This window comes from Urocitellus parryii, chromosome 13 (assembly GCF_045843805.1).
Source record: "Urocitellus parryii isolate mUroPar1 chromosome 13, mUroPar1.hap1, whole genome shotgun sequence".
In the NCBI taxonomy this organism is placed as follows: Eukaryota; Metazoa; Chordata; class Mammalia; order Rodentia; family Sciuridae; genus Urocitellus; species Urocitellus parryii.
Window position 1 is genome coordinate 57,396,757 of NC_135543.1, and position 13,378 is coordinate 57,410,134.

Genomic DNA, 13,378 nt, shown 5'->3' on the forward strand with positions numbered 1-13,378 from the left:
ATGATATCTTGTTGTTGTGTCTTCTGGGAGGGAAGAACATTGTGTCCTCACATGGCAGAGGACAGAAAAGGCTCAGCTAGTTCCCTCTAGTACACATATAAGGTTGCTCATCACCTCCTGAAATCTCTTCTTCTTATTACTATCACCCTGTTGATTCAGTTTGAACCTGTACATTCTGGATGGAGGCATCCATTCAAACCATAGCAGTATTTGTCTGAACTACTGAGATACAACATGCTTGCTTTTTGATGCTGACCTTATTAGAGACAGGCTGGTTTACACAACCAGGTTTAATCATCACTTAACTAGCCTGTGTAAGAAAAACAGGACTCTTCTCTGTTTCCCCTGAAAAACTTCTTAGAAGCCAAGATGGTACCTATTTGGGATAAGAAAGTCTCCAAATTTCAAAATTTTGTCCGATGAGTCTTAAATTACTGGTTACAGTGATAATGAAGACTTTTCTTCTTCTAAATTTGAATTCTAAATGTGCTCAGTTATTTGAGCTCTGCTCTGGAAATCACAGCAAGCTAAGGATAAAACTTAAATTGTCCATTTTTTACCTCTTGTGATATGCCAACCAAATTAGAAATCAGGAAGCCGAGCAATGAAGAATGATTGTATTAAAACTCAGACACAAATGGTTAAGGAACTCTCCTCTCATAAACAGAAACTCCATGCTATGTACGGCCTCCCTCATTACCAGGAAATTCCACTGGATGAGAATCCTCATGGGGTAAAGAGCTGACATCTCCCCACTGGCTGACCCTGATGTACTGGGTAAATAGTAGCTGGCCAACGGCGGTCTACTCATAAAAACTGTCAACACTACTCCCAGAAAATAGGAGACAAAGAGATGTGTACTGCAGAAGCAAGAGGAATATTTTGTCTTTACAAAGCATTATCTTAACCCTAAAAAACAGTTTTCCACAGAAGACACAGGTGGACAATCTGAAACAAATTCTCTCATCTGAAGTTCTTGCAAGTTCTTGTGCAGGAATTCTATGGATTTATCATCTGATACCATGCTAGTAGTGAAAAATAGGAATATAGTAACATTATCCCTATGTGCATCATTTTTCTTCTATGATTGTATGTAAAGAAGTGAAAAACATAGAGAACTTGAATATGATCAGTCATTTTCAGAATGTTTTGAAGTGTTGAAACAGACAACTTTTAAGCACAAATTATAAACTAATTTTACACCTGCACTAAGGAAGAATCCGGAAGAAAGTCAAAGCTTCCAGATGAACTTACAGAGGAATAATGTGCTTCAATGGACCACCTCCTGGGGCCAGTTCTCCCTCTGAGATGTTGACCATTTTGAATAAAGAGGGTTCTCTCAGGTCCACCTCTACACATAGGTTGCCTTTTGGTCAGAGAAAAGAAGGTCATCTTGAAAGCAGAGAGTGTTTTGGTTACCTTCTGTTGCTCTGAGTCCACTCTCAACACATGGAATACATGAGAATATGTTGCTTCTCAAGGTCCAGACTGAAAACCTGCTGCTGCACACCCTGCTCCACCATGAGGTACTGCTTTCACTGAAGATCATCGCACCAGCCCCATCACCCATGGGACTCATCCTGTCATTGGACAGGATTCATTCCTGATGGGAGAACTCACAGCATTTTTCCATGTGCCTATCCACAACTCCATTTCCTGATGGGTGGAAGGACTCAGCTCTGAGAGATGACAGATGTGTTAATCAGCTTTCCACTGCTGTAACAAATACCTGAAATACTCATAACTAAAAAGAGGAAGGTTTATTTTGGATCATAGTTTCATAGGTTTCACTCCATGCTTGGTTGACCTGTTGCTTTTGGGTCTGTGGCAAGGTGGTGCATCATGGTAGGAGCAAAGGAAGCTCACCTTCCTAGCAGAGGAAACAGCTCACCTCCTGGACCCAAGAAGCAGAGAGAGAGGAGGGACTGGGGTCCCAATATCCCTTTCTAGGGCATGTCTCCAGTGACCTAACTTCCTCTAAAAGGGCCCAGCCTCTTATAGACTTCACCATCTCCCAGTTGTGCCATAGACTGGGGACCAAGCCCTGAACACATGGCCTTTGGGGGACATTTCCGTTCCAAACCACAGCAATAGAAGAGAAGGTCCAGGGTTGTCTTGTCTTTGAAGAAAAACTGAGAAGGAAGAGAACATATCAACCCTTCTCTGACTCCTTTTGTCATCCAGCTTGAACAAATCCATCACCACTTCCATTAAAGTTAGATTCAATTGAAGGGTTAAGTGCTTATGTTAGGAACGACTTGTCTTCCAGACCTCTCCTTATCCACTTGGTTTCCCCACCACATTTCCTTCCATTTTCCTCTCACCCTGGTCAGAATGAGCAGCTTTTCAAGACTGTTGCCTCCAGAAGGAGGAAGCACTGAGTTAGATAGCTCTAGAATGAGGCACCAAGAAGTAGGAACATCTATTTTTCTAGACTATTCCAAATGTTACACAAGAGTTTGTTGTGCTTACCTGTATGAAGCCTGTGTACACACATGACTCTTATTGTTTGGATGTTGGATGTCTCCCAAAGGCCCATGTGTTAAAGCTTTACTCCCTAGAGTGGTGCTGTTTGGAAGGGTACAGTCTTCAGGAGGAGCCTAGTGAAAGGCCTTTAGGACATTGGGGTGTGCACTCAAAAGGGTTAGTGGAACCCCAGTCCCTTCCTCATTCTTTATTTACCCTCTGAGATGAGCAGTTTTGCTCTGACACATTTTCTTGCCATGATTTGCTGCTTTGCCACAGGCCCAAAGCAATGGGGCCAATTAATCATGAACTGGAATCTCTAAAACTGGGAACCAAAATAAACCTTTTCTCTTTGTAAGTTAATGGTATTTTATTATAGTGATGGAAAGGTGAGTAACACAAGAACCATGCAAATTTATTTTTTATAGCTTTATTGAGGAAAAATGGAAGTACAATAAAATGTGCAATTTTGAAGTATGCAATCTGATCAGTTTTAACATGTATGTAACTAATACAATCAATATACTAAGCATGTCTTTACTTTTCTTTAAAATTTGTAATCATGCAGACTGTTCCTTACATGATTTATTACATTAGAAATCATTCAGCTTAAGATACATAGAACCCACCCCAACTTCAACTATTTCAGAATTAAATGGCACACATATAAATATCTCTGAAGTGAGGGAAGAAAGCACTAGAAAAGTAAATAGAAAGTGCTTTGCACTAAATGATAAAAGCCTAAAATATCAGGATCTCTGGGATGAAATAATACTCAGATGAACATTTATAACTGAAAGTACCTGTAAAGAACCTGTATAACTTAAAGTGCCTTAAAGAAGATAGAATAACAAATTATTTTCAAATTAAGTAGTAGGAAGGAAAAAATAAGAGTAGGAAAAGAAATATATGAAATAGAGAAGACATGATACATCTAAAAATCAAACAAGTCTAATCAAGAAAAAGAAAGAACACAAAAATTAATATCAATGGAAAGGAAGCTATCAAAATAACCCTACAGATGTTAAAAATATATTAAGGTAATACTACAATTGTATTACAACATATGTGATAGCTTACGTAACATGGTCTATATTAGAGAAGGATCCATGTGCTGCTGAGCAGAAAGTTTATTCAGTCATTGATGGGTGAATTAGTCTCTCTATGTCTATTAAGTCTAAATTATTGACTGTATTATTTAGTCCTATAGTTTCTTTGTCTAATTTGTATTTGGAAGATCTCTCCAGTAGTGAGAGAGGTGTGTTAAAAGTCACCCAGCATGACTGTGTTGTGGTCTATTTGATTCTTGAAGTTGAGGAGGGTTTTATTTGATGTACATATATGTTCCATTGTTTGTGAAATAAATATTTATTATTATTATGTCTTGTGGATATATAATTCCCTTAAGTAGAATGAAATGTCCTTCTTTGTCCCTTCTGATTAAATTTCGCTTGAAGACCACTTTTTCTGATCTGAGGATAGAAACCGCTGCTTGTTTACAATCCATGATATGTATTTTCCTATCCTTTCACTTTCAGTCTGTGAATGTCTCTGCCTATAAGGTGAGTCTCTTGGAGACAGCATATTGTTGGGTCATGATTTTTCATCCAATCTGCCACTTTATGTCTTTTGATTGATGAGTTTAGGCCATTAATGTTCAGGGTTATTATTGAGATATGATTTGTGTTCCCAGTCATTTTGGTTTATGGAATTAGTTTCTCCTTTGATCAACTGTTTCTTTAGTGTAATTCCCCCCTTCGCTGGTTTTCACTTTTGTTGTTGTTGTTCATTTCATCTTGATGGAATATTTTGTTGAGAATATTCTGAAGTGCAGGCTTTCTGGTTGTGAATTCTTTTAATTTTTCTTTATCATGAGAGGTTTTTATTTCATCTTCAAATCTGAAGCTTAATTTTGCTGGATATAGGATTCTTGCTTGGCATCCATTTTCTTTCAGAGCTTGGTATATTTTATTCCAGGACCTCCTAGTTTTGAGGGTCTGGGTTGAGAAATTAGCTGAGGTCTGTATTGGTTTCCCTCTATATGTAATCTAATATTTTTCTCTATTAGCCTTTAAAATTCTATCCTTATTCTTATGCTAGGCATTTTCATTATGATGTGCCTTGATGTGGGTCTGTTGTAATTTTGCACATTTGGGGTTTTGTAAGCCTCTTGTAGTTGATTTTCCATTTCATTCTTTAGATTTGGGAAATTGAAAAGATTGTGCATTTCTTTGGTTTGTATCGCTACACCTTCATCTATCCTGATAAATCTTAAATTTGGTCTTTTCATGTTATCCCATAATTCTTGGAAGTTCTGTTCATGGTGTCTTAACACCTTCTCTCCATGGTCTACTCTGTTTTCAAGATTATATATTTTGTCTTCATTGCCTGAGGTTCTATCTTCCAAGTGGTCTAATCTGTTGGTGATGCTTTCTATTGAATTTTTAATTTGATTTCTTGTTTCCTTCATTTCAAGGATGTCTGGTTGTTTTTTATTTTTTATTTTTTTCAGAATCTCTGTTTCTTTAATGAAGTGGTCTTTTGCTACATGTATTTGCTCTCTTACATCATCCTTTACTTCGGAGGTCATTTAACCATGTACATTCTAACCTCCTTCTCTGACATTTCTTCTACTGTGGTGTCAATGGATTCTGTTATCGAAGTAACATGGTTGGGGTGATTTGTTCCCTTTTTTTCATGTTGTTAGTCTGTCTACCCATTTAATAGTATGGGTGGACTTATAGGGTCCCTGAAGGTTTCCAGTACCTCACTGTTTAGGGGGAGACAAATAATTACAACCAATGCAAACAATTTATGACATTATGCAATGTCTACAATGTTAATTATCACAACTAATAGAAATGATATGATCAGTTATTGCCTATAATAAAATCAGCAAGTTTGGCAAAAGGGTTTACATTTTCAAATGGTGGACAGAGAGAAAACAGAAGTGATATAGGATGTGATGATCATGAGGGAGGAGGAAAAAAGACAAAAGAAAAAGATTAATGGAAGAGTGAAAGAAAGAACAATAGAGATTGACTATTAGCAGAAGAAAAGAGAGAATCAAGGGAGACAAGTAGGAGAAAAAATATAAAGATTTTTTTTAAAAAAATTAAAAATAAAAATAAAAGTATATAAAACAAAACCAAAATATACTAATCAAACATCCTAGTTCACAAAAAACTAATCCATATAAAATAACTGGCTTCAAAAATGCTAGAGATGAGAAGAAAAGAAAAAAGAGGAGAGTGTATAAATGTCCATGTAACATTAAGGTCACAATTAAACAGTGAAGAATAATTTTTGAAAAAGGAAAAGGGAAAAAAATTGAATGTAAGTTAAATAATTCTTTCTAATGGAGTTCAAAAGATTCTCAGTTTCTCTCCTCAGCAGTTTTAGGTGAGGTCTTCTGGAGTGTAATGCTCTACCGTCTGAATTTCTGGAGTGAGAGAGGCAGAGTTCCTGAAGATGGGGTTTAGGCTTAGGTGGCCTCCAGGCTCTTCGATAAATGCCAATTGGTCTGGAAATTTTAAATCAGCCCACTTCCAATGCCCAGTCCTGGCTGGTCCACACTGGAGAGCTTTTCCCCAGGGATCTCCCCATGTTCTACTCATGGTGGGAGAGCCAATTCTTAGTTCCTTATATCACCTGCAGACACCATGTTTCTTGGTCTTGGGTTCAGTCTCCAAACAATTTCTTCCACTTCTGCCTTTCCAAGTTCCCTGCCAGATGCATCTCTCCCAACCAGTCCTGCAAGCACCCATACTGGAAGTGGAAGGAAAGAGATGGATGGGTTTCTGAGACCAGTTTTCCCCTGTGTAACCCTCTCTCACGTTTGATTTTCTCCTGGTCCCTTTTGCACACTCTGTCACACAGAAATTGTTTACTGGGCCTGTATTTTGGGTCAAACTCCGATTTGCCAGGAATCAGCCCCCTCAGCGGCTGGCTATGCTGGCAGCAGCTGCAAAATGGTTTCTTGCAGGCCACCTCTTGAGATGGAAGTTTCTTTCCCCCCACACAGGTATCTTGCAGTGAGTCCTTCAGGTTTGCCAGGCAACGTCCTTGATCTCTAAAGTCTCCATACCCAGACAGGCCTTGGGCCTCCCCAAAATGCAGGTTCCTTTACTTCCCTTATCCTACCACTGTGCTCACAAAGGAACCACTCTGACTGGAGCTTCTGGCCTGGCTGTGGCAACGGCTATGCTGCTGGGGATTTCTTCCTTATTTTATTATATCCAAACTCCTGAGTCAGTGATGTGCTTTGAATGTCTCCCCACTTGTTTTGTTCACCCACCTTGCTGAGAAGCTGCCTGTTGGTTTTCTTGGTTTCACTTCCGAAGCAGCCAGGAACACAATCTCCATCATGAAACACCCCCTCCACACCATGTACATTTTAACCATACCTGTATCTACAAACTGGCATATGTGTCTCCAAGAGCCCCATCACAACCACTTCTAAAATAAAAAATAAAAGAGCAGGTATACACCCATACCTTCAGGTAGATGAGGGATGGATGAGGAGGGAACCACTTTAACTTTGGCAAAACCTTTCTCTGTTGTAATATGCCAAAGTATACACATGTGTTGTATTAACATGTACTTGTGCATAATGTATACGTGACACTGACATTGGTGACAAGTATGTTTTGGATGATGTATCTAAAAGTGGTCTACCTCAGCTGGAGTAATCTACCTCAGCTGCCAGTATCTGTGTAAAGCCAGTGATTTCACCCCTGCCTTTGCACTTGGAAGTTGTGTTTCAAGTGTTCTCTGCAGCTCCAAGTGTCTGAGTGCCCTCTTGTGGGAGAGGTTCAGTGGCAAGTGGAAGAAGAGTCTGTGGCTAAAATAAATTTAGGAGAGCAGATTGTACTTGGCCACTCCAACAGTAGATAGCCCAAGCATCAACAGGTCTCATTGGGTCTCTAAGTTTTTCACTTCTCGGGATGCTGCCAAATGTATATGAAAGAGATCTCATACCTTGCTGATTATCAGTCAGTGATGAGCAGAGGTAATGGCACATGTAGGTTTTTAGCACCTTCTTTTCTCTAGACACTAGAGAGTTTGGGGTTTTGAATGACAAGTCAGCATCTTCTCAAGACTAGGCCTTGTTTGGTCTGTGCCCATGAAGGAGATATGTCTCCAGGATTCCTGGCTCTTCTCAGAGCACAGTGTGTGACAATCTCCTCTATGTAGAAGACAGGAAGGGTGTTGGTGTTTGGTATTTGAAAGTAGTAAGATGAGTACTCAAGAAAACTGGTCGTCTTTTTGTATGTATGTGACCAGGGATGGATGATTGAACCCAGGGCCTCGCACATGCTATGCAAGCTCTTAACCTCTCAGTTATATCCCCACCTCTTAGCCATCCTTTTGAGTGAACATTCTCCTGGCTGAAGAGAGCATTGCACTTCTCATCTGAAGTGATTTCTCTAGTATATATCTCTATTCTTTCAGTATGCCTCAGTCACTTATCTTTTTGAAACTCAGTTGTGGGATTTAAAAGAAAAAAAGGTAATAATTTTTTTGAAATGTTAAAATTTGTTTGGTTTTTGGCATGATTTTAAAGTTTTCTCTTTTATTTTAAATTTTCAAAGTCACAATACAATAAAGTCACCCCAAACTCATCAACTGCTGCTCCCTTGCCATGCCCTTGTGTCTTTCTCTGCACACACCGCCTTCTTACAGAATCATAGGGAGGTGGGCACAGGAACCAGGACAGGCCCCTACATACAGCCCCACAACCTCTGTATCCTGAGGAAGTCAATATATGAATTTCAGAATAGTTTATTTTTTCCCTTTTAGCTCAGAATAGAGTTGAAAGTTCACACATTTGCATTTGGTTCTGACATCTTGGTCTTCTCCCCTCCTGTGGAATCCTGTCACCTCACTGTTCTTCATGACAAGTTCTTTGAAGAGTTCCTGCAAAACATCCTACATTCTATATTTGTCTGATTCTTTCCTCATGATTTTATTTAGGTCAGACATTCCCATCAAGAATACTATTTTGTGAATTTGTGAATTTCTCACTACTTCACAACAGGAACACACAGAACAGTAGGTATTTAAAGTCAGAGTAACAACTCAGTAATGCAGGGTTCTTCTGCAACTCCCCTCATGCTGTTTTCCACAGAGATAATTCTGCCTCCCCAACATAAACAGACAGTTGGTCCTCTATGCCTTTTGGATTCCACATTGAAAACTCAACCAACCATGGATGGAAAATATTCAGAAAAAAATTGCATCTGTACTAAACTTGTACAGACTTTTTTCTTGTCTTTATTCCCTGAACAATAGATTTTTTTCCTGAACAACTCTTTACATAGACTTTACATTGTACTAGGTATTATAAATAATCTTAAAATGGTGGAAAGAATATGGGAAGAGGTTCACAGCTTTTATGTAAATATCATGCCATTTTATATAAGAGACTTGAGCATCCAAGGATTTTTATGGGGTCTTAGAACCAATCCCCCACAACTACCAAGAAATGACTATATTTACTCATGTGTTCTAATTTAGAGTCCACATGCAAAGTTTTAAGCTTAAAGTATCAGTACCATTTAAAAGAACACATCCAATACCATAGTTAATAAGATTCCTTTGTCCTGGGTTGTATGTGTCCTTGGAATATATTCCATTGAAGGTGTGCTCTCACAGAATTATTTTTCAAGTTACTTTATGTAATTATTTATTTTATGTTCACATTATAGATCATGTTAAAGAACTATAAATAATTAGTATATTATTAATAGTACTCTGTTAAAATAAATGTAAAAATGTTGTGATTAATTCCACTTCCTAGCAGAATAAGGTAGGGGAATAAGAAAACAGGAAATGCACACAGACCAAGCAATATCAGCGAATTCTTGGAGGAGAAGTGGTAACTAATTTGGCAAAGAAGAGGAAGCCACAACTCCAAGTGTGTGTCCCAGAATCACAAGTTACAAAAGGAAGTAGCCCACACTCCCTTCCCCGGACACAGGAGGCTCTGGGGCCACAGGTGCAGTGGAGAATAGGGCTGAGGCATGGGAGAACACAGGGGTCGGGAGCAGATGAAAATCTTCATATGGAACAGTTGGCCTCCCAGCTCCCCCTATTTGCAGATGCCCGAGAAGGCTCTCAGAGTACACTTCTTGGGGACCCTACACTGTCGCCTAAGGAAAGACCCCTGGCCTGGGTCTTTTCCCCTGAGCTCTTCAGAATCTGTTCCTGATCCTTCTCTCCTGTGTTCTGTGTTCCAGAAGTAAGCCATCAAAGAGTGTCCCTTGCACTTTCTCCTTCTGGCTTCTGGTAGGTTCTGCTGGATTGGCAATGCACTGGTGTGATGATCTTGGCCTGCAGCAGTCAGAGGCTGTCATATTTATTGTCCCTTTTCTTCATGCCAGACTGTAGTTTGGCAATGGCTTCATTTCCCTCTCCCAGAGCTGAGAACTTTTAGGAGAGTCCCAAACTTTCTACTCCACCTTTTATTTTCATACTTCAGGTAGTAGTGGCTCCCAGCTACTACCCAGATTTCCAGTCTCACCCTGAGCACTCACCCTCCACTGTTGTTCCTCTTAGGACAGGAGTGTTACATGAAGAGGCTGTGGGAGGGTCAGAGCATGACATCTATTTCCTGCATGGACAGGGGTGCACACAACCTTCACAGACAGATAATGTTTGGTGCCCTGACAAACTATCAGTTCCACACTCAAAAAAATAGGCCTATCGGAAGCTTCCAACCTGCTCCTAAGTGACTCATCTTGGTCATTGAACCTTAAGCAACAGTTTCACACAGGCAGACATCAACATGTGGTTGGCCAGATGCTCAATATTTTCCTTCTTAAATCTGAATGGGCAACTAAGGATCCAACTGAGGAAGACCACCATATGTAGACAAAAATAAACAAACATAAAAAAGTGGGGAACAAAGGGAAACAAACTATTGAGGTAAAACTTTGAAATATAAATTAAAAAAATTATTCTCAGAGATGTTCAAAATGATACTGAATCCATAAATCAAGCATAAGAACATAATATTGTTATTTAAATTTTGCATATTGAGTCAAATGTATTATTGTTCAAAAAATAACCACTGCCTCTTGTTGAGGGAGCATTGTACTTGCCTACAGACTTGGTCATGTGACTTGCCTTGACCACTAAACTGTAAGCAGAAGTATCAGACCAGGCTGACATCAATGTGTGGTTGGCCAAGTGCTTGTTCCATGTGTGGATTGTGTAGTCACCCTGGGTCTCAGTGTGACAATAATGCACAGCAGAGCCAAAATCGACCTGTAATAGATGTGTAGTTTGAACTGGCAAGAAAACTTCACTGTTTGAATTCACTGAGATTTCAGGGTTGTGACCACAATATATACTAGCCAATGCCGAGTGATACAATATGCAATATTTCCACATCTTAAAAATGCATTAAAAGATCTGAGAGAGAAAGAAAAATTCAAGAAAACCTCTTGGAAAGTAGAATAGATAAGAAGATGGAAAACAGACAAGAAAAAAAAATAAAAGTAGAGATTCAACCCAAATAAAAATGCCAACATCCAAATAATATGTTTTATAAGTGAGAGAACATAGAAAATTACTGGGAAAAATTTATCCAAGAAATATGAAAACATTAACCTCAATGGAAGGATTGTGGGGTTACAAATTAATATCCATTGTCAGCCAAGCACCATCAGTAAAAAGTCTAACACCAAAGCACATTTTCAAGAAATTCCTCATCACCAAAAAACGAACAGCTCTATGAGATTTTGTAGAGGAAAAAAACAAAACAAAACAATGTTACACTAAAAAGGAACAAAAATTCACGGAAAAAAATGGCATCAGGAATTTAAATGATAATGGAACAAAGATCTTTAGAATTCTGAGAGATATTTATTGCCAAACTATCAAAAACATATGAGAAGAATAGAATATTTTCACTCATGCAAAGGCCTAAATATTACTTTGTGAACTATCTTTCCAAGAAAACTCCTTGACAATGCTCTCCCATAAAATGAAGTTATAAACCAAGAAAGATAAAGACATTGAACAAAAAACAATGTATCTAACCCAGGAGAGCAATAAAGACAAGACACAGATGCTATCTATGCTCATCTGTGAAGCAACCATTTTACAATGAAGCAAAAATTTGAAGGACTCCAAATAATGGAAAATTATGGTACAATTATGAATTGTATGGTATAATTATGAATTGAATATGAAATAATGGTACAATTATGACTGCTGCTAAACGTACACTAAATGATATACACTCAGGCACTGCATATGTTTCAGTTAATAACAAACTACTTATTACAGTAGTCCCATAAGATTATATTACTTAATGACATCATAGCCATCCTAGTCTGCGTACATGTGTTATGATGTTCACACAATGAAAAAAAAAACACTTATTGATAACATTCCTTGGAAGGTCCCATCATGAATAACACATGACTTTAATAGAAAAGTCCCCTGTGCATTTCCATTGTAATAGGATGGCATGACAAAGGTTTAAATCTGCTCCAGAGAAGACGGCACAAAGAAAAAAGTTTTCCATTATTTGACAGCCATAAAAGTGATAAGTTTGAAAATATAGATGGCTAAATGTCTATGGTACATCCATTCACCAGCTGTTAAAAAGAGTGAGGCAGATGTGTTTGTATAATAATCTATAAGATGTATTTTAAATAACAAAATCAAGATACACACAAAAAATCAAAACATAGAATAGCATGTGCAATATGCTACCAGGTATGTGAAAATACATAGACCCACAGAAATAGCCATATATACAGAAAATACCATATTTGTTTTTTTTTTAATTTTTTTAATATTTATTTATTTTTTTTAGTTCTCAGTGGACACAACATCTTCGTTGGTATATGGTGCTGAGGATCGAACCCGGGCCGCACGCATGCCAGGCGAGCGCACTACCGCTGAGCCACATCCCCAGCCCCTAAAATACCATATTTGTAATAAGGACACCAGATAAAATTTAAGATGTCCAGTTAAATTTGAATTTTGAATAAACAATGAATATTTTTATTATATTCTATGCAGTATTGGGGGAAAACAATCATTTACATATGAAATTCAAATTTAACTAAGCAACTTGCATTTATATTTGTTAAATCTTGCAACCCTACTTGGAGGTGACAAAGTATATGAAAATTAGTGTTCTGTTTGCAAAAATATACATGAAGGCCTGAGCACACACAGCAAAGGAAAGTGACAGCCCCTCCAAGCTCATGTTTCTACACTGAACACGGTTTGCATGGTGTGCCCCGCTGTTGTGAGATGTGGCACCTGGTTGAATTACTAGGAGGCACTGCTTTTGGTGAAGGTGGCTCATCACCCAAGGAAATCACTGGCACATGCTATAGAGAGCAGCCTGTGTCTGCCCTTCAGGCACCAATGGAGCTGAGGACAACTCCAGACTGTATGTACTGTTCAGATGCTTCAATAGTTTTCTCCTAACACCAAGATTATTCTGTTTCTTCCTGTGCCAAATCTCCCTAGCCCCACCCCAAGGCACCACTGTTCAAACTCCCAGGTAGAATCCATGCTTATAATTTCTTAGCAATTGGGTCTGAAAATGTTATGATATTAGGGGATTTTTAAATTCATTACATTCCCTCTGCAGTCAGCTATAGTGCGATTTTGTTTGAGCTCATTTGATGAGCTCCCACTCACCACTGAGTAAATGTTAGTGACACATTTCTCTGAGGCTCAGAAATGAGTTCTCCCTCTCCTCCTACAGAGTGAAAGGAACACTTCCTCTTGGGTGCAAAGAGAGGTGAATGCTCCTTCTTAACCTTTTTCGAAAACCTCTGTTCAAACCCAGCAGACTTCTCTTTCCCACCACCATCTGTGACTGCTAAAAGTCAAGGTTTCTGGTGTCATTTATTCAACAAGCATTTATCAAGTGCCT